The sequence below is a fragment of the Geotrypetes seraphini genome, chromosome 3 (genome assembly GCF_902459505.1).
Source record: "Geotrypetes seraphini chromosome 3, aGeoSer1.1, whole genome shotgun sequence".
Lineage (NCBI taxonomy): Eukaryota > Metazoa > Chordata > Amphibia > Gymnophiona > Dermophiidae > Geotrypetes > Geotrypetes seraphini.
This window is the reverse complement of record NC_047086.1, coordinates 3,648,314-3,671,118: the sequence shown is the minus strand read 5'-3', so window position 1 is coordinate 3,671,118 and position 22,805 is coordinate 3,648,314. Positions and strand designations below refer to the sequence as shown.

The 22,805-nt window shown below is 45.3% G+C and overlaps 1 protein-coding gene across 4 annotated transcripts in view; it reads right to left on the bottom strand.

The window, feature by feature from the left end:
• The window catches only part of FYN (FYN proto-oncogene, Src family tyrosine kinase), a 148,698-nt gene that overhangs the window by 62,964 nt on the left and 62,929 nt on the right, over positions 1-22,805 (bottom strand). For 3 of the 4 annotated variants that reach the window (XM_033939825.1, XM_033939823.1, XM_033939826.1), the window contains exon 2: positions 17,629-17,699. The exons of the other annotated variant lie outside the window; for it this stretch is intronic. The gene's annotated coding sequence lies outside the window, so the exon portion shown is untranslated. The remainder of the gene's footprint in view (positions 1-17,628; positions 17,700-22,805) is intronic. 4 annotated transcript variants of the gene reach the window in all.

Below are 22,805 nucleotides of genomic sequence, written 5' to 3'. Positions count from 1 at the left end.
GGTTTGTTATGCATTGTAAGGCTTCCCTGGGAGGATGTTTCATTGATGTATTTGGACAACAGTCCAAATGACAAAAGGAATCTGCAGCTTAGAGCAATGTTTCTCAAGTCGATCCTGGAGTCCCCCCTTGCCAGTCAGGTTTTCAGAATATCCGCAATGAGTATGCATGAAAGAAATTAGCATATAATGGAGGCAGTGTATGCAAATCAGGTTTATGAATATTCATTGTGGATATCTTGTAAACCTGACTGGCAAGGGGAGACTCCAGGACTGAGTTGAGAAACACTGGCTTAGAGACCCATGTTTTAGCTTCTCCAATCTAATTTTATTAAAAGGCAACCAAATGTTATCTACTCAACCAGGAAAAGAAGTAGTGCTCATAAGATATTGAAGATGAACATAATGTCTCTGTAGCACTAATGAGTCTCCCAGTTATACCCAGGATCAGCTGCTCAGAATGTCCTTACTGAGAGCTACACACTATTCGTCCAGTGGCCCTTTTCTGACGTCTTAGTCTATTATAAGCCCCACAACTGCAAAGGAAAGCCCAAATAGGAAGCTCAGGCTGTGGTTTCTCTGTGCCTAACTTCAGGACACCTCATTACCTGGTGAAGTGAGCTCTGTTATCTGAGTACATGACGCATACAAATGTGATTGATGGGAATGCTAAAGTAAGCATATGTGAGCTGAAGTCCCACGCAGACAGCCTGAACGTGTTTTCACAAAGTGGCTGCTGTCAGCACATGGTCAGATGACAGCCTCGGGCAAATCCCCCATGCTTTATTAGTATCAGCTGTTGAAAAAGAAGAGCGAGCCAAAGCAGGGCGGGAGGGTGGCCCATGAGGGCATTGATTTATTCTGCCTAGCGGAGGAGCAATTCACAAGAAACAAGATTAAAGCTAAACAAAATGCCAGTAAAACTCATCATGGCGAGCAAAATATACATGAACAAACCCATCCCCAGACTGCTGGGTTATTATCAGAGTTCAGCTACTGCCTCTGCACCCAGAGGTTGTGAGATCAAATCCCAGAGCTGTTCCTGGTGACCCTAAGCAAGTCACTTAATTCTCCCATGCCCACCACTTTGAAATACCAAAACTACAAAAAGGGGATATACAAGTCACCCCCTGTATAGGGGACAGTTACTGGGTTTCATATTAATATCCTCATCACCGATTTGCGTGGTAGAGCAGCTGCTCAGTCATCCACAGGGCTGTACATCTAGTTTGCTGATGTTGGGTATTCGGGATAGGGTAGGGGAACTGAGGGTGATTAAACAGTTTGGGCCAGATTCTATAAACGGGGACTGTAGGGGCTGCTGAGCCTTGTTGGCAATCAATCGCTAGGCACTGCTTATAGAATCCCGCCTAGTGGTTCTGAGGCATATTTAGGTGTCGCTCAACATCCTACAGGTAAGTCCCTGTATATTAGGCCAGGTTTTACTGGGCCTAATTTATAGGCGCCTACCTCCGATGCAGTTAAGTCAACCACACCAGTTCTCCAACTCTAACTACAGTTAATTTTCAGGTAGGTGTCATAAGGCGTCAGAGGACCTCCGCTTATGCATCCTAAGAGTTCGGTGCTAAAATCTTAATTGCTCATTTTTAGGGGAGATTAAACATAGAAACATAGAAAGATGACGGCAGAAAAGGGCTATAGCCCATCAAGTCTGCCCACTCTACTGACCCACCCCATTAAGTCTGAGTACTAATGACCTAGTTCCTTAACTCGACCCTCGTAAGGATCCTACTAGGGCATCCCATTTATTCTTAAAGTCAATAACGCTGGTGGCCTTGATCACCTGCTCTGGAAGCTTGTTCCAGTGATCTACAACCCTTTCTGTGAAGAAATACTTCCTTATGTCACTATCGAATTTCCCTCCTCTGAGTTTGAATGGATGTCCCCTTGTGACCGAGGGTCCCCTGAGAAAGAAGATGTCTTCTTCCACCTCGACACGTCCCGTGATGTATTTAAATGTCTCAATCATGTCCCCCCTCTCCCTGCGCTCCTCTAGAGTGTAGAGCTGCAATTTGTTTAGTCTTTCTTCGTACGAGAGACCCTTGAGCCCCGAGATCATCCTAGTGGCCATCCGCTGAACCGACTCAACTCTAAGCACGTCTTTACGGTAATGTGGCCTCCAGAATTGCACACAGTATTCCAGATGAGGTCTCACCATGGTTCTGTACAGTGGCATTATGACTTCAGATTTGCGGCTAACGAAGCTTCTATTGATACATCCCATAAGTTGCCTTGCTTTGGATGAGGCCTTCTCTACTTGTTTGGCGGCCTTCATGTCTGCACTGATGATTATTCCCAAGTCTCTTTCTTCTGAAGTCCTAGCTAGTGTTTCTCCATTTAAGGTGTAAGGTTTGCATGGATTTCTGCTACCGAGATGCATAACCTTACATTTCTTAGCGTTGAAGCCCAGCTGCCATGTCGAGGACCAGTTTTCCAACGTAAGCAGATCCTGCGTCATACTATCCTGCAGATTGCTTTCACTTACTATATTACATAGTTTGGCGTCATCAGCGAATAGAGTTACTTTACCCTGAAGCCCTTGGGTCAAGTCTCTTATGAATATGTTAAAAAGGAGTGGACCCAGGACCGAGCCCTGTGGCACTCCGCTGGTCACCTCCGATGTCTCAGAGAGGGTGCCGTTGACCATCACCCTCTGACGTCTTCCACTCAGCCAATCTTTGACCCATGCAATTAGTGTCTCGCCTAACCCCATCGATTTCATCTTGTTTAATAGTCTACGGTGTGGGACGCTGTCGAAAGCTTTACTGAAGTCTAAGTACACTATGTCCAGAGACTCTCCCGAGTCCAGCTTTCCTGTTACCCAATCAAAGAAGCTGATAAGATTGGATTGGCATGATCTACCCTTAGTGAATCCATGTTGACTAGGATCCCTTAGATTCCCCTCATCCAAAATCGTGTCTAATTTACATTTAAGTAGAGTTTCCATGAGTTTACACACTATTGATGTGAGACTCACTGGTCTGTAATTTGCAGCCTCCGCTCTGCAACCCTTTTTGTGCAGAGGAACGACGTTAGCTGTTTTCCAGTCCAGGGGGACTCTCCCTGTACTTAGGGAGAGATTGAAGAGCATGGTTAATGGTTCCGCCAGGACATCGCACAGCTCCCTGAGAACTCGTGGGTGCAATTTGTCTGGTCCCATGGCTTTGCTTACCTTGAGTCTTGACAGTTCGCTGTAAACATCAGCTGGTGAGAACCCAAGATTCTGAAATGGGTCTTCCTTGCTTGGCTTTGCTTCCAGCTGTGGCCCGTGTCCAGGTGCCTCGCAGGTAAAGACTGAGCAGAAGTAATCGTTCAGTAGTTTGGCTTTTTCGGAATCTGTTTCCACATAAATCCCATCTGCTGTTCTAAGACGTACTATCCCATTTGTGTTCTTCTGCCTGTCACTAATATACCTGAAGAAGGATTTGTCCCCTTTCTTAATGTTCTTTGCTAGAGTTTCTTCCACTCGAAGTTTGGCCTCCCTGACTGCTGTTTTGACCGCTGCAGACCTTGTCTTGTATTCAATTTTAGCTTCTTTCTCCCCGGTGCATTTGTATGAAAGAAATGCTCTTTTCTTGTCCTTGACTAGGTGTGAGATCTCATCAGTGAACCAACGGGGTTTCTTCTTTCTTTGTTGTTTATTTACCGATTTTATGTAGCGGATAGTTGCTTCGTGTAGTGTCCTTTTCAGTGTTGACCACATAGCTTCCACATCATCCGTTGTTTCCAGAGCCTGTAGCGTCTGATGGACGAAATCACCCATGCTTGCGAAGTCAGTGCCCTGGAAATTGAGTACCTTCGTTTTTGTTTGTGATCTAGGGAAGCCCTTTCTAAGGTTGAACCATACCATGTTATGGTCACTGGTTGCCAGCGTTTCTCCCACCAAGACTTCCGTGACGCTTTCCCCGTTCGTAAGTATCAGGTCCAGGATGGCCTGGGCCCTAGTGGGCTCTAGTACCATTTGTTTGAGCTGTACTCCCTTCATGGATGTTAATATCCTCTTGCTACTACAAGTTGTTGCTGAGAATGTGTTCCAGTCTACATCAGGCATGTTGAAGTCCCCTAACAGGACAACGTCCCCCCGTAAGGTGATATTCTCAATGTCTTCAATTAATTCATTGTCTTTGTCCTCCGATTGTCTTGGAGGTCTGTATACCACACCGAGGTATAGGCATTTCTCTCCGCCTCTGGCCAGGTTTACCCAGATGGATTCCCCAGTGTACTTGACATCTGTGATCCTAGTTGTCTTGATGTTCTCTTTGATGTAAAGTGCTACCCCACCTCCCAACTTACCCTCTCTATCTTGGCGAAGCAGGTTATATCCTGGTATAGTTATATCCCACCCATGAGAGTCAGTGAACCATGTTTCGGATATTGCTACCACGTCTAGGTCTGCATTTACTATTTCTGTTTCTAGTTCTAGAAATTTATTCCCTAGGCTGTGTGCATTTACATACATAGCTCTCCACTCTTTGTGTCTAAACCCCTTTAGAGAGTTACCCATCTGAATTAGAGTGTCTCCTAGCGAATCTTTTGCAGCAAGGGTACTTACCTCTGACTTAGAAGTGGAGTTTTGGTTCACCTTATTAGGATTGTTACTTACTGCTCCGGTATATAAATGGGTACCCTCCCCCAACTTACCTAGTTTAAAGCCCTTCGAAGCAGGCGGGCTACTCGGTGTCCGAAGATTGGCTGAAAACTGGCACAATCACCACACCAATTTATTTTATTTTTTTTAAGTTGTACATTCATTCAAGATCAAACACAAATCAAGCATGGGATGAGGAAAGGAAAAGATAGAGGCTAAGGGAAAAGTGTTTTAACAGAAGAGTGAGATCAGGAACAGCCACCAATCTACTCTAGCCTTGATTCCAACACAGTTTAAAAGATCTTGAGTGTTGGTTCTTTATCAGCAGATAATGTACTCCTCGATCAAACTATCCTTTGCTGGGATTCCAGGATTCTGTTTTCTCCTGGTTTCCTTCCTGTCTTTTCCATTGCACTTTCAGTGTATGCAATGGTGGATCCTCCCTCACTGCGATCCCACTGTCAGTTGGTGTACGCCAAGGCTCTGTCTTGGGGCCTCTCCTTTTCTCCATATATGCCCAGGGTACGATTAATTCTTCGAGGGCCCCCCAGCCCTGTCCTACCCCCTGCCCTGCCCCCATTTATTTACTTCTTTATTTCCACTTGTATTTCTTTTTTTCTTTTATTATAAAATTCAAAACAAACAACAAAGATTACCATACCAGTGCCAGTGTACAATTTTAGTTCTATGCAAGCCCCAAACATCTCTGAACAAATCCTCCCTTTCTTCCCTTCCCACCTACTTGCCCAGGACTTTAACTCAGAACCCTTTCCATATGTATATAAAAGTGTTCAAATGCAAGGTAGAAGATATAGTGAGCCTTATTGACAGGATCATCGACAGCGCGGAAGAAAAAGAAACAGCGGTGGTGATCCACGTGGGGACAAACAACATGAGCAACAGGAACTACAGCAGGGAAAGACTGAAGGACCAATTCTGGATGCTAGGAGGGAAGATGAAGACCAGAACACTGAGGGTAGCATTCTTGGAGATCCTGCTGGTACCCAGAGCTGACGAGAAGAGGCAGATGGAGCTGCAAGCAGTCAACGCATGGATGAGGTGCTGGTGTGAGGAAGAAGGATTCCACTTCGCGCGCAATGGACGATGTTCTGGGGGAAGAACAAGCTATTCAGGAAGGATGGACTCCATCCACCTCAGCAAAGACGGAACGAGGCTACTTGCAAGCAACATCAAGAGAGAAATTGAGAAGTTTTTAAACTAGGAATAAGGGGAAAGCCAACAATCGACCGATATACCCAGAGGATACCATGCAGGAAGATAGCGGGGAAGGCTCATCGGATCATAGGCAAGACAGAAATCCTGACGGATCGAAAGGGACTCAAAAGGGAAGGAAATGCAAGAAAGTAACAGGCTGCAAACTCAAGTGTATGTACATGAACGCAAAGAGCCTATGGAATAAGAGGGGGGAATTGGAAACTATAGCACAAAAAGATAACCTTGACATCATCAGCATCACGGAAACATGGTGGAACGAGGAAAATGTCTGGGAAAATGTCTGTGCTACCGGGATACAAGCTATATCGCAGAGACAGAGTGGGTCAGAAAGGTGGGGGAATTGCCCTATACATCAAAGAGGGAATTGAGTCTACCGGAGAGAACACACTGGAAATGAAAAATAAGTTAGTCTCTATGGGTCAAAATTCCGGGAACAAATGGAACGGAAACGAAGATCGGCATCTACTACCGACCCCCAGGGCAGTCCGAAGAAATTGATGGAGAAATGACGGATGAGATTAAATGCAACTGCAAGGGAGGCAACGCACTTATCATGGGTGACTTCAATTATTCGGGGATAAACTGGAACTTAGGCACCTCTGGCTGCTGTAGAGAGACCAAGTTCCTGGATGCTGTAGGCGATTGCTTCCTGGAACAACTTGTCAAGGAGAATACAAGAGGAAATGCAATTCTGGACTTAATTCTAAATGGACTATGCGGGATGTAGAAGTAGAAGGGATGCTGGGAAACAGTGATCACAATATGATCCGCTTCAACCTGGACACAGAGGCAAAACATCGATCCAGAACAATGGCCACGGCACTGAACTTCCAAAAAGGGAATTACGAAGGAATGAGACTCATGGTTGGGAAGAAGATTAAGAAGAGGATAAGCACTGTAAAAACGCTAGAGCAAGCATGGTCCCTTTTTAAGGACACAGTCACCGAGGTGCAAAATCTATATATACCACGTATCAACAAGGGATCCAAGAGGAAAAAGAACAAGGAACCGGTGTGGCTCACTGTAGCGGTGAAAGAAGCGATCAGAGACAAGAAGACTTCGTTTAAGGAATGGAAATGTCAAAAACAGATGAAAACTGGAAAAAGCACAAAGAACATCATAGCAGGTGCCATAAGGCGGTAAGAGAGGCCAAAAGAGACTATGAGGAGAAAATAGCCAAGAAGGCGAAAAACTTCAAGCCGTTCTTTCGATATGTTAAGAGGAAACGACACACGAAGGAAGCGGTGGGGCCATTGGATGACCATGGAATAAAGGGAGTGCTAAAGGAGGACAAAGTCATCGCCGACAAACTGAACACATTTTTTGCATCTGTATTTACTGAAGAGGATATACCCAACATACCGGAAGCCGACAGGCTATATGCAGGAAACGAAGATGGGACAGGGTTGACGGTCAGTCTAGAAGAGGTATGCAGGCAGGCATAAAAACGATAAATCCCCGGGACCGGATGGCATCCATCCAAGGGTAATCAAGGAACTGAAAGGGGCTATAGCTGAACCGCTTCAACTAATAGCCAATCTGTCGATCAAATTGGGAAGGATTCCGGAAGACTGGAAAGTGGCGAATGTTACGCTGATCTTCAAGAAAGGTTCGAGGGGAGATCCGGAAAACTACAGACCGGTGAGTCTGACCTCGGTACCGGGAAAGATGGTAGAGGCACTGATAAAGGACTGCATCATTGATCACCTAGACCAGGGGTAGGCAATTCCGGTCCTTGACAGCCAGAGCCAGGTCAGGTTTTCAGGATATCCACAATGAATATGTACAAGATGGATTTGCATGCACTGCTTCCTTGAGATGCAAATCTATCTCATGCATATTTATTGTGGATATCCTGAAAACATGACCTGGCTCCAGGTCTCGAGGACCAAAATTGTCTACCCTTGACCTAGACCAGGGGTAGGGAACTCCGGTCCTTGAGAGCCGTATTCCAGTTGGGTTTTCAGGATTTCCCCAATGAATATGCATGAGATCTATGTGCATGCACTGCTTTCAATGCATATTCATTGGGGATATCCTGAAAACCTGACCTGGCTCCAGCTCTTGAGGACCGAAATTGTCTACCCTTGACCTAGACGGACACAATCTGATGAGGACCAGCCAGCACAGCTTCAGCAAAGGAAGATCTTGCTTGACGAATTTGCTGCACTTCTTTGAGGGAGTAAACAGGCAGATAGACAAGGGTGACCCGGTTGACATAGTATATCTGGATTTTCAGAAGGCATTCAACAAGGTTCCGCATGAACGACTACTTCGAAAAATTGCGAGCCATGGAATCGAGGGTGAAATACTCACGTGGATTAAAAACTGGCTGGTGGATAGGAAACAGAGAGTGGGGGTAAATGGACAATACTCGGACTGGAAAAGCATCACGAGTGGAGTGCCGCAGTGTTCGGTGCTTGGACCCGTGCACTTCAACATATTTATAAACAACCTAAAAATTGGTATGATGAGTGCGGTGATTAAATTTGCAGACGATATGAAGTTATTCAGAGTAATGAAGATGCAGAAGGATTGCAAAGACCTGCAATGTGACATAAACACGCTCGAGAAATGGGCCGCAACATGGCAAATGAGGTTTAACGTGGATAAGTGTAACGTGATGCATGTTGGTAATATAAATCTTATACACGAATACAGGATGTCCGGTGCAGTACTCGGAGAGACCCCCCAGGAAAGAGGCTTGGGAGTTCTGGTCGACAAGTCAATGAAGCCGTCCACGCAATGCGCGGTGGCAGCAAAAAGGGCAAACAGAATGCTAGGAATGATTAAGAAGGGGATCACGAACAGATCGGGGAAGGTTATCATGCCGCTATAGCGGGCCATGGTACGCCCAGCACTGCGTCCAGCACTGGTCGCTGTACATGAAGAAAGGCACGGTACTACTCGAAAGGGTCCAGAGGAGAGCGACTAAAATGGTTAAGGGGCTGGAGGAGTTGCCGTACAGTAAGAGATTAGAGAAACTGGGCCTCTTCTCCCTTGAAAAGAGGAGACTGAGAGGGGACAAGATCGAAACATTCAAGATACTGAAGGGAATAGACTTAGCAGATAAAGATAGATTGTTCACCCTCTCCAAGGTAGGGAGAACGAGAGGGCGTTCTCTAAAGTTGAAAGGGGACAGATTCCGTACAAATGCAAGGAAGTTCTTCACCCAGAGAGTGGTAGAAAACTGGAACGCTCTTCCAGAGTCTGTTATAGGGGAAAACGCCCTCCAGGGATTCAAGATGAAGTTAGACAAGTTCCTGCTGAACCAGAATGTATTCAGGTAAGGTTAGACTCAAATAGGGCACTGGTTTTTGACCTTAGGGCTGTCGTGGGAGCGGACCACTGGTCTGACCCAGCAGCAGCAATACTATCCGAAACATAAGTCTGTATTAATAACCAAGTTTGCAACTCCTCTCAACTGCCTCACTCTATGTCGTCCAACTGTAACCCATATCTAATATAATAAAGAGCTAGCCGCGCATGCGCACTCCTATTTGCATGTAGGTCTGTGGCCGAAGGAGTGCGCATGCGCGCTAATACGTCACCAGCCTATCGCCTCCACAAGCCAGACTGCAGCCAGACGGGGTGGACGGAGACGTACATAGATGGATCAGAAACTGGTTGGCAGGTAGGAAACAAAGGGTAGGGTTGAAGGGACACTACTCTGACTGGAGGAGGGTCACAAGTGGTGTTCCGCAGGGCTCGGTGCTCGGGCCGCTGTTATTTAATATATTCATAAATGATCTAGAAACAGGGACGAAGTGTGAGATAATAAAATTTGCAGATGACACCAAACTATTTAGGGAAGCTCGGACTAAAGAGGACTGTGAGGAATTGCAAAGGGACTTGAACAAACTAGGAGAATGGGCGACAAAATGGCAAATGAAGTTCAACGTTGAGAAATGTAAAGTATTGCATGTGGGAAGCAGAAACCCGAGGTACAACTATACGATGGGAGAGATGTCATTGAATGAGAGTACCCAAGAGAGGGACTTGGGGGTAATGGTGGACAGGTCAATGAAGCCGACTGCACAGTGCGCAGCGGCCGCTAAGAGAGCGAATAGAATGCTAGGTATAATCAAGAAGGGTATTACAGCCAGGACGAAAGAAGTTATCCTGCCGCTGTATCGGACGATGGTGCGCCCACACCTGGAATACTGTGTCCAGTTTTGGTCGCCATACCTTAAGAAGGATATGGCGTTACTCGAGAGAGAGTTCAGAGAAGAGCGACACGTCTGATAAAAGGAATGGAAAACCTTTCATACGCTGAGAGACTGGAGAAACTGGGTCTCTTTTCCCTGGAGAAGAGGAGACTTAGAGGGGATATGATAGAGACTTATAAGATCATGAGGGGCATAGAGAGAGTAGAGAGGGACAGATTCTTCAAACTTTCAAAAAAATAAAAGAACAAGAGGCCATTCGGAAAAGTTGAAAGGAGATAGATTCAATACAAATGCCAGGAAGTTCTTCTTTACCCAACGTGTGGTGGACACTTGGAATGCGCTTCCAGTCTTTTTCAATGATTTAGAGAGACGGGAATAACTAGTGAGATAATGAAATTTGCTGATGACACAAAGTTGTTAAGTCGCAAGAGGACCTTGTGGGATTGGAAGATTGGGTGGCCAAATGGCAGACGCTGTTTAAGCAGAGCTAAACGGTTTACAAAGAAATCAATCATGTGTCTAGGACAGAAATCGCATTCCTGCACAGTTGCAGGAAAAGGATCCAGGTATCATCACTGATGGACACATACCGTATTTCTCCGAGAATAAGACAGTGTTTTATATTCATTTGGGGCCAAAAAGGCATTAGGTCTTATTTTCAGGATCTGCACATGACCATCTCTTCTTTCCTCTCTTTCCCCCCAATTCTTCTTCTTTCCTTTCTCTCCCCCACAAGTGCAGCATCTTTCCTCACCTCCCTCCCATCCCCCTGTGCAGCAGAACCCTTGCCCAGCTTCTATCCATCCTTCCCTCCCTCCCATCCCTTGTGCAGAATCCTTGAGCACCCCCCCCCCACTCCCACCGCACAGCCGAACTCTTGCTGACCCTCCATCCTTCCCTCCAACCACGAGCGAGCCCTACCTTCAACCGAAGCAGCATTGGGCTGGCAGCGCTCTAAACAGGCTGCTAGGCCTTGTCTGTCAGGGATTTCACTCTGCCGCGTTACTGATGTCGTCATCCCCAACGGACAAGGCCAAGCAGCCTGTTTAGAGTGCTGCCGGCCTGATGCTGCTTCGGTTGAAGGTAGGGCTCGCTTGCAGTCGGCGGAGAGGGAAGTCGGCGGGAGGGTCATCAGGGGTTCAGCTGCGCAGTGGGGGTGGGGGTGGGTTGAAGAGTTGCTGGCAAATCCTAGGACTAGGCCGTATTTTTGGAGTAGGTCTTATTTTAGGGGAAACACGGTAGTACCAAGGGGAAACCACACTCAGATAGGGATCTACTGAAGGATCTGGGTCACGGTGTAGATGAAGAAACTCCATCTTAGATCAGTGGGTTGTAATTAGTAGAAACAACAACCTGTGACTCCATTTTATTGCTCTGAAATATCACGTATTGCAGGCAGGCCTGTTCTATGTATCTGTCTTGGTACCAGTCACGGCCAGGGGGCAACAGGATGCTGCTGTTAGCTAGCTTTGATGTATAGACTAGAGGATGAATTTATGGCTTTGTTTTTCTCTCTGCTCTTACCTTTTTGACCAGAGCTGGTTATACCGGTTTGGACTGGCCAGGACCCTATATAACCTTTGTGTCCGAGACTCTCGGGGTCTTCTGTTTATGCAGCCAGTTCTGCTCAGAAGTCCAGCATATATGCTTGTATAATAAAAGCCTTTTTTTTTTTTTTTACATCTCCTCGGTCTCTGCACTACTGACGGAGGGCCTCATCCTAAGAGGTACCTTCAAAAACCTTAGTTAGTTATGCTTCGTGGTGTTCACTGGCTAGCTGGAGAAGTGAGGCCTAGCCTAACCTGAGTCAAGTGTAAACATATTAATAGTGGATGCAGTGTTGCAGTATAAGATTTTGGACTTGGTCGCATTCGGCTCCTCCCTCCCCATTAACCTGGTTCTACCCCAAACGTCTTCTGAGTTTCCCTAAAACCTCTCAGATTTGTTCTATTCAAGCTGCTTCTCTGTTCTAGGAAATCCTGCTGTTTTGCGAATGACCCTTTCCAGTCAGTACCAGCCCCTCATCTCTACATCTGGGGAGCCCTCTCGTGATTGTAAATACTGACAGCATGGAGGTCACTGTCTTTGCTGTGCTTCACCCTGGAGGAGAAGCCACCGAACCTGGATGGCCTGTCACAAGGACCGAGCAAGGTTTTCTACAGGACATTGCTCGCTGTCATTACTCAAGAGCTGTGCATTCGAGTCCATAATAGCTGTCCAGCTGCTGAGTGGGAAGTCTCCAGTAATTATGTGGAAGAGAGCGGCATGTTAAGTGAGGCATCTTAGGAAGGTGATGAGGTGTTGAGACAGTGCACAGATTCCCAGCACAGGACTCTGGACCCGACTCTCCCTGTCCTCTGCTGTGCAGAAATCATTTGTAATTATTTCCAGCAGTAGGCTGCCCTTCTGGAGGTCTGACTTGCACACTCTCGTCAACGTGGCACACACTTTCTTAGCATCGTGTGGGCTTGCAGGAAGTATGTGGTTCTGTGTCTGCATTAGCACAGAACTGCTGACTGGTCCAGCAGGAGCCCTCAAAAGAAAACCAGAGAATAGCAAGCCACTCTGACAAGAGTGCTTACAGCACACATAAATACCACAGTGCCGGAAGTGAATGAGTAGAAGTGTAACAGAAGATAACTTTATTCTTTGTACAGCTAAAGAATCCGTCGATAATACCCTACATCACTATCGATGACTGAAATGAATGGACGATGAGAAACTTCCTCAAACTAAACAAATCAAAGACAAGAATATTATGGTTTGGAGACCATAACTCTCTCCCTAGCACAGAGCTAGAACTGTCCACAGGCGAGAGATTAAAGATAGAAAATTCCTCCAAAGTACTGGGAGTAACACTAGGCTCGAACTTAACTTTCAACACACACATCATTTCGCTAGTGAAAATATTCTTCTTTAGGATGAGACAACTGAGGACAATAAGACCAGGCCTAACCCAGGACAGTAGCACAATCTGTCTTAATACAATTACATTAGAGATTTCTAGTCTGTCATTGCCTTGTGGTTCAAGGCGGATTACAAAAACATATTACAAGAAGAAGATATCTGGTAATTTCTAGAGGAGATAAAGAGTAGATGAGGTTGCTGTGGGGTATTGGGAGTGGGAAGGAGCTAGCGGTATTAAGTCGTTTGCAGGAATTTCTTGAAAAGTAGAGTCTTTATTTCTTTTCTGAATGTTTTGTCGTCTGGGGGTCATAATTAGTAGATTGGAGATTTGATTGTCGAGTTTTGCTGCTTGTGTGGCTAGGAGGCCATCATATAGTTTTTTTCTGTTTGACTTCTTTGATTGGAGGGTGAATGGAGTGTGGGTTTTCCTATGTCTATTGATGTAGTACAATCCCAGAAGAAGAACGCAAAAGACGACAACTACTACCGAACTCTGCCGCCAGACTAATCTTCAGAATGAAGTGGTACGAGAGGGCAAGTCCACTGTTCAGTGAATCCACAGCTCTACTTTCTGTTCGATGCACTTTGATTTGTTGAGTAGGCAGCCTGGTCAACCAGTCAAACTGCATCAAACATAAAGTCAACAAAACAAAAAAAGAGCTGGGCTCTTGGACTGGGGATTCTCCAAGCCCCCTGAAGGCCTTGACAGTACTGATCTGAATTGGATTGGCTGAGTAGCGTCTGCCTGTTGCTTCTTCAACCAATAAAATCCAGAGCAGTGCCGTCAGGGCCTTTAGGGGTGAGGCAAATCCCATGAAGGCCTTGACTGCACGCCACTGCTGCTATTAGAACAACTCCACTGGCTGCTGATGAAAAAGCGAATCCAATTCAAAATAGCCTGCATGGTTCATAAAGCGATCTATGGACAAAACTCAACCTCTGTATCAAAGTCCCACACTCCTTCTTCAATCCTTTGAATACCAAGGACCACTTATCTGGAACAAACTGCCAACATACCTAAGATAACCCATCACTTATCTTGACTCTGGAAAAAACTAAAGACATACCTCTTCTCTCTATATGGTAAATAAGACTGTTATAATGCCTCTGTATCGCTCAATGGTGCAACCTCACCTTGAGTATTGCATTCCTTATCTCAAAAAAGATATAGCGGCACTAGAAAAGGTTCAAAGAAGAGTGACCAAGATGGTAAAGGGGATGGAACTCCTCTCGTATGAGGAAAGACTAAAACGGTTAGGGCTCTCCAGATTGGAAAAGAGACGGCTGAGGAGAGATATGATTGAAGTCTACAAAATCCTGAGTGGAGTAGAATGGGTACAAGTGGATCAACTTTTCATTCCTTAAAAATTACAAAGACTAGGGGACACTTGAAGTTACAGGGAAATACTTTTAAAACCAATGGGAGGAAATATTTTTTTACTCAGAGAATAGTTAAGCCAGAGGATGTGGTAAAAGACTTCTTTAGTGATCAATCCTAACAGTTTTTTTTGTAAAGAAATTTTTCAGCTTTCTTTTCTTAAGAAAACTGAAAGGAAATGGAGAAGAAAGAAGACAAAAATGACAAATGGACAGTAAATTTTGGCAAGAAAATGAGCAAATGAGATAGCAGAGACTGGGAACCAAATGGGCAGTCAACAAAGATAGAAACAAGAATTTTATTTTTAATTAAGGATAATAGTAATGTGGTGGCTGTGTTAATAAATGTTAAGGAGATATCCATGTATTGGACAAATTTTAATACTTTTTGACTGTTTGGATACCAAAACCTCCTTCCTCAGATCAGGATAGGATACCATAACAGCGCTAACATGCAAATATAAGTCAAGCAGATACAAGCAGTATTTCTCCTGATGCTCAGAAACAGTGCACGACTCAAATGCTGCTGTTACCATTAGAGAATGACACGGGAACAAATTTTTCCGTCCCATCCCAGTGAGTTCTTTTCCTGTCCCAGCCCCATTCCTGCAAGCTCTGACCTCATCTGCACAAGCCTCAAACCCTTTCAAATCATAAGTAGCAACATTCTAGAGCTGAGATTGTGATGTCATAATGCCTCATTCCACCAATGCCTAAGCTCCGCCCTCATCTGCACAAGCCTCAGACACTTTAACATCCTAAGTAGCAACATTCTAGAGCTCACATTGTGATGTCATAATGCCTCATTCCACCAATGCCTGAGCTCCGTCCTCATCTGCACAAGTCTCACATGCTTTGAAATCCTAAGTAGCAACATTCTAGAGCTCAGATTGTGATGTCATAATACCTCATTCCACCAATGCCTGAGCTCCGTCCTCATCTGCACAAGCCTCAAACGCTTTAAAATCATAAGTGTTCGAGGCTTGTGCGGTTAAGGCAGAGCTTATAGAAATGGGGCAGGGACAGGGACAAAACTCATGGGGAAATTGAGTTGCTGTGGGGATAGGGACAAATTTGTCCCCATGTCATTTGCTACTTCCCATTTGAAACCCTAATGCTAGCTCAGGATAGGATTTCCATTGCTTACTGTGCAAAGTTGCCTTGCTTTCCTTTCAGGGGGTAGTTAGGAGCTGCCTAGGAGAGAGACCCTTTCCTTGAGATCCCCCAGGTCCGCCCCAGGCGCTATCTTGGTAAGGGCACAGGCAACCGTCCTCCTGCATGCCCCCCCCCCCACTTCTTCCCCGAATCACACTGCTGCACATGCGTGTCACTTCCCTTCCCCCATATTTCTGTAAGGTCTGTGGACTGAGCAGCAACCCTTAAGCTGCTGTCGTGCCGTCACTTCCTGGACCCGCACCTAGGAAGTGTCATCAGAGGAAGAGCTCGGAGCATGCTGCTCGCACCACAAATGTTACAGAGGTATGGGAATTGACAGGTGCGCATCAGGAGGGGGCGGGGGAGGGGCACCTCTCACCCTTGCTATGCCACTGTGTATTATCTTGATTTTTGGGGCACCTAATTCCCTGGAGTGTATTACAATGCTCCTATTACCATCAGTAAGAGAGGTATTGGGGCGTTCACAAGTGCCCCTATGTCCCTCATACAGGGGGAGTGGTGTTCTGGAGCCATATGGTAACCCCACGCATGCAGATTATGGCTCATGAAGTTCATTCCAGTCTCCCTGTGAGGGTAATATCATGGAAAAATGTTGCTTGTGTCAATCAGTTATTTGCCTGTGAAGAAAGATTTTTACTCAGGTGAACTCAGTTCTTAGAGCAGGAGTGTCCAATCTTTTAGCTTCCCTGGGCCGCACTGGCCGAAAAAAATGTTTCTGGGGCTGCACAGACAGAGGAGAAAGCCGGCACGAGGGTAAACACCTGGAAAACAATGCATCGCCCTCACCGGGGCCACAGGTTGGACATCCCTGCCTTAGAGGAACTATTGATTCTACTCAGCACATGCTCCCAGTTATGGCCCATATGGAGCAGTTGATAGACTGCTTTTTCTGTGCGGTTTAGTCACAAGATACTTTAGGGGAATTAAACCCACAACCTCAGGGTGCTGAGGCAGCTGCTGTGACCCATCTGAGGGCGCCAGTGCAAAACGGACACTCTCTGCTCAGAAGCAACCTTTCCCTTCAGAGTATGATGAGGAATCGGGAGGCTTTTGCAGAGTCACTCCGACTGGGGAGCAAAGAAGTTCTCTTTTGCTGATTCTTTTCACTAGAAATGTAGTTAACCAGTCCAGATATTTTTGTTTTGTTAAGTATCTCTGGCTTTGCATCCACTTCCGCACCTCTAGGCCCCATGATTTCAGGAATTCGGTTCCTAGTTTCCTCTCTATCACATCCCCAGCTTTTTGTGCAAAACTATTTTCTCATTTTATGCCAGACCCACATGTCCACTGGCATGGAGGAACTGGGTTTGATTCCCACTAAACCCTCCATTGTCCCAGTATAAAACTTAGATTGTGAGTCACTAGAGCCAAAGAAAGTCACTGTATAAGAAGAAACAAAGCCATGGACTCTCTCCCAATTCCCTTATATGGCAGACTGGCCCCACCCAGTGTATCCCAGGATGCACCAAGCAGGGCAGGGTGTGCCATTTTTCAAGATGGCAGCACTGAAGACAGGAGCAAGCGGACATTGCTCCTGCCTCTTGCGGTCAGGAAAGTGAGTAGGCTTAGGTGGTTATGGGGAAGGGGTGGGAGGTGGGAGGGTGACACTAGATACCAGGAATTGAACTTTGCATTTTAATTAGGGACAAGTAGGGGAGGGACTTAGCCTACCACAGACCTTTGTGGAAGACAGAGAGAGGGAGGGAGGGGACTGCCTAGACCTCTGGGGCAATTGTTTTTTTAAATATTAGGGAAAGGGGTGAAGTAGACTACCAAGAAATTTGTAGGAAATGTTGGAAGGGAGGAGGGGGATCACTAGATGACTGAGGGGTGGGGGCAGAAGTTTTATTACAGGGAAGGGAGGTTGGGTTGGAGGAGAGGGGAGGGAAACTGGGGCTGTTGACCACCAGCAATTTAGGGTTTTTTAATGTCATCCTTCCTAAATACCAACCAGGCGCTGACAGATAAAGGTGACATTTTGGAACGAGCTGCGGATTACTGCCCTGATTGTAACACAGCAATAATTTGTGTGCTCATTGTTTACAGCATGTCGTGGCTGCTGCCAGCTCTACCACCAGGCTTTCTCCATCAGCCCCCGAGAAGCTCTCAACTCTCTTTAGCACCCGCTATGCTCTGAAGCACATCTCAGCTACTCACCAGAGTATCTCCCCACCTCAACTACTGCGAGTCGGTACACATCTCATCGGTTTCAGAGCTGGTGAAAGTCCCTGGAGCAAAAGAAATTGAAGAATCAAGACCCTGGCCTATATCTTCACATCTCAAGCACATTAGCTTAGGCCCTAGGTAGGTTTACCATATGGCTCCAGAAAAAGGAGGACGGGTTTCACTTCCATTGCGTTCAGTCCGTCCTCCTTTTTCTGGAACCATATGGTAGCCCTAGCTTACCGCAGTCCAATCACTGGATAGTATTGTTCTGTAACGTCATGTTCTTCCTGTTGAACCTGTCATTTAGGGCCCCTGTTACAATAGCGATTCTCTTGTGGCAAATGCACCGAAGCCCATTTTCAGTGCATTTGCCATGGGAGAATCACTTCTGTGGTTTTGTAAAAGGAGCCTAAAAGTTTTAATGTCTAATTGTTCTTTTATATCTGTTACTATATTTTCATTTGTCTGAAATACAATATAAGAAATGAATCTAAATAATTGAATAATAGGCATCATAGCCTCTGAGTATCGTAAAAAATGATCAATAGAAATGTACACAACTAGCTCTTTCTTTCAGAACATTGGGACCAGCCTTTGAGTGACACATGGCCCATGTCAGGGTATCTGGTCCAAATCTCTAATAGGAGACACACGTTCTCAAGCTAAGTACCTTTTTGGACATGGATTATTGTGAAAGATTTTCTAAAAAATGTGTGTTTTGTGAGTATTTAACTAAACAATATTTGAAGCCTATGAAGACTTAGGTGAATCGCAGGCAAAGTGGCTTGTGTGAAGCTGGTCACCGCTGAGGCTTCTTAAGATTACATCCTGAATGAAGATCGTAGTTGCATTGAGCGTTGAGCACATGTACAAGGTTTGCTCGAATGAAGACCAACTGTTTTGCTTTGTGGATTGGAAGTACGAACTACCAGGGGTGGTGTTATCAGCTTTCCTCTGCAGTTTTTGCCCCTGACGCAACCTGAGGGCGAAACGTGGCCACGTCAGATGTTTTGTCATTAATAAATCAGACGTCTTCAGCTTGGACTGTTCTGCCTTTTGTTTCTTGTTTTTTTAAACATCTATAAACTGTACATTTTTGATATTAGGAATGCTCCCCTCTAGGTGTCTGTCGCTTTGTATTTTCAAGTCCCCCAAGATCTCTACCTGATCATTTTCAGTTCCTTACTTATTCTTCTTCTTATTGATTATGGGCTGAATGGCATGTGCTGTTCCTGACGCTCATAGAAACTGAATGAGCTTCGGGAGCAGCATGGGCCATTCAGCGCAGCTCCCCGCGTTAGAAACTGCTATCGCTGTTTTGTAAAAAGAGGCCTTAATGTCCTCCTTATTAGAGAATGACGTGGGGACAAATTTGTCCCCATCCCTGCAGAAACTCAATTTCCCTTTCCCGTTCCAGGGAGTTTTGTTGCAGTCCCTCTCCCTGCCCCATTCCTGTAAGCTCCGCCTTAACCACACAAGCCTCAAACACATAGGATTTTCAAGTGCAGATGAGGACGGAGCTTGCAGGGACAGGAAAAGAACTCACGGGGATGGAATGGGAAAATGAGTTCCCGCGGGGTGGGGAAAAAGTTGTCCCTGTGTCATTCTCTCCTCCTTATCAACTTATTCCTTATTTCTGTGTTTCACATGGACTAAGTTTCAACTGGGTACAGGCCAAGCCCTGCGCCTCTGCTGACATACAATGTCCCCACTATTTCCAACCACTGCTAGTGAAGAGATGACAGGATCCTTCAAAGTACTCGACAATATCAACCAATGCAGCCAAGAGAGATGTAATGAACGGTGAAGCAGGCCACATTCTAAAGGGTAAACGCAGAAAGGCACAGATACTGGCCTTCCCAAGCAACACATGAGCAGGATGTGGTCTGGGGAATCAAAGGCAGGGGACAGATCAAGAGGGATTAACAGGGAATTCTTCCCATTGTCTGACCATGTCCTTCTCTGAACCCTCAGCACAGCCAGTACAGATTTGTTAGGAACTGGCTGACACTCAGGGGAAGGGAAAGCCTATGTGGTGAGGGCTTCCAGGGGATTCAACCCTGCTTTATAAGTTTTTTGTTTCTTTTTTGCTTGATGCACTTTGTTTTGCTCAGTAGGCTCAAAAAGTGAAAAAGCAGGACTCTTGGGCTGGGGATTCTCCAAACCCGCTGAAGGCCCTGACTACTGTTCTGAATTTGATTGGCTGAGCAGCATCTGCCTGTTGCCTGCTCGACCAATCAAATTCAGAGCAGTGCCCTCAGGGCCTATAGGGCTGGTGGGGCGAATCCCCTGACCGCATGCTACCAGCTCCACCTCCAAAGAAGATAGAACTGCTTTTAAACTAGAAACTGGGAAAAAGCCTATGATCGCTCAAAAGAACATAGTTTGGAACAAGTTATCTTGAAAAGATATCATCATAAAGGGAAGACAGAGCATCCTGTCAGCGAGATTGCAATACAGGCCACACTAGACCAGGTTTCCTTATACACAGAACAGGCTGCAAATTATCCATGCCAGCTGCTGAGCAAATTGTAAATAGATTTGACAAACATTGTTTGAAATGTCTTTATACAAATGCCAGAAACCTTAGAAACAAGATGGAAGAGTTAGAATATATTGCACTAAATGAAAAGATAGATATAATAGGCATCTCTGAGACCTGGTGGAAGGAAGATAACCAATGGGACACTGTCATACCAAGGAACAAACTGTATAACAGAGTTAGGGTGGATCAAACTGGTGGAGGCATAGCATTATATGTTAAGGAGGGCCTTGAATCGAATGGACTAAAAATTCTACAGGAGCAGAAACACACCTTGGAATTTCTACCCATAGGGATTCCATGTGTAAAGGGGCGAAGGATGGTGATAGCCTGATCAGGATGAACAGACAGATGTTATGCTGAAATGTTATCAGAAATTAGGAAGGCTAACACATTGGGTAATGCAATAATAATGCAAGATTTCAACTACTCTGATATTGACTGGGTAAATGGAATGGAAGAGAATCGTGGGAACGAAAAGAGGATCTCTACGAGATTCAAATGAAGCAAAGAAAAGTAGATGTGGTAGAGATGCATCAACTGGAATCTTCATAGAAAACTTGCTTGAAACAAACAACTGATTCTACACAGTCAATGTTTCGGCATCTAAGTGACTTCCGCAGGAGTCTTTTATACAACAAACATAACAATCAAGTAAAAATAGAATGAATACAGACCACTAATTAACATATAAATATGTAAAACATATAAATATAACTGATATTGAAACCAAAATTTTTTTTAACAAAAATGGTGGCTAAAAGAAATGTAAATCATTAAAAACTTACCCCCCTTTTATGAAGCCACATTAAGCTTTTTTTCACTGGCCACGGCAGTTTATACTTAAGCTTAATCCGGATAAAACATAGTTTGTTATGGCTGGCCCCAGTGATAAAATTCTACAAATTGATGCTCTTGCCACTTCCATTAAATTTGTAGGTGTAACATTAGATCGACACCTAACATTAGAAGATCATACTGATTTATTGATTTATCCTTTGGAAAAATACTTTGATTTAACATCGTTTAGACCAGTGTTTTTCAACCTTTTTTGGGCAAAGGCACACTTGTTTCATGAAAAATATCACGAGGCACACCACCATTAGAAAATGTTAAAAAATTTAACTCTGTGCCTATATTGACTATATATAAAGTAATTCTCTTGAATAGGAATCAAATAAACACAAAGAAAGTATTTTATAATTACTTTATTATGAAATATTAAGTAAACAGAATAGTGAAAAATTATAAAATACTTTATTCAGTGCAAAACCTGGGCCTGTTTGGCTGAACACAAAGCTGATATTCTGGCTGGAATCGAAGAAAGACACACACGTAGCTCTTCGTCAACAGCCGTTCCCTTCACCGCCCCGTCATCGTCCCCGCCATCCCTTTCACCGCCCCGTCACCGCCACTGCCATCCCATTCACCGCCCCGTCACCGTCCCCGCTGCATCCATATAAGCCTTAGTACTGTAATATTTAGCTTATTCCTTTCTTATAAATCAAAGTTCCTGCTGCTGAACTAGAGAAAGAGATGTTCAGCTGGCAGGGCTTTGTTTTATAAATTTTTATCAACACAACTAATATACTATTTTATCCTAAAGCAAAAAATAAATAAATAAATATAATTTTTTTTTCTACCTTTGTTGTCTGGTTTCTGCTTTCCACATCTTCTCATTCAATTCCTTCCATCCACTGTGTGTCTTCTCTCTACGTCTTCCATTTGCTGTTACTGTGCCTCTCCCTTCACCCCCCCCCCCCAATTGGTCTAGCACCCATCTTCTTCCCTCCGCTCCCCCATAGTCTGGCATCTGTCTTCTTCCCACTCTGTCTTCCACATTTCCCTTCGGGGTCTGTTCCTCTCCACCCTCCTTCAATGTCTGTCCTATTCCTTTCCACCACCACCCATCCTTCCCTCCTTTACCATCTGTTCCTTTCTACTACCCTTCAGCTCCTCTCGCGTGGCCTATCTATCTACCTTCCTCCCTCTTATTTTCATGGCACGTTACAATGTAATTTGTGCAAGCCACTGGAGCCTGCGAGCTCGGTCCCTGTCCCATCCCCACAAACCATCTCGCTTCTGTGCTCCTATTTTCTCCATTTCTAATATCTCCCCTATGTATCTGTCATTGCCCCCCCTGTGTCCATATACCATCCCCATGGCATGTCCCCTTTATGTCTCTGTCCCTATGCCCCATGCACATAATTTCCCCTCTTTCTGTTAACTTCCTGTGTCCAGATTTCCCCTATCTTCCTCTTCCATATCAGTGTGTCTCTTCTTTTCAACCCCATCTAGCTTTTTTCCCTCTTTCTTCCCCCCCCCTGCTTCTAGCATCTGGCTCACCTGCCTGTCCTTCCCTTTCTTTCCTGCTGTGGGTTTTTCTTTCCGTCTTCATCCCCTTGGCCCAGAATCCTTTTCCCTTTCACTCCCTCCTTCCAATTTGAGCCGGGAACACGAGCGATCGCACGGTCCCCGCAGCCACCACTCGCCTGCCCAATCGATCCTACTGTTTAGCCAGCTCTCTCCTTTCGCCTCACCTTAGTTTGTAGGTTTTGTTTTTCGGCGACATGCACGCTTTCCCAAAGAGCCGCGCATGCGCGGCTGCTCAGTGTTCAATCTTCTG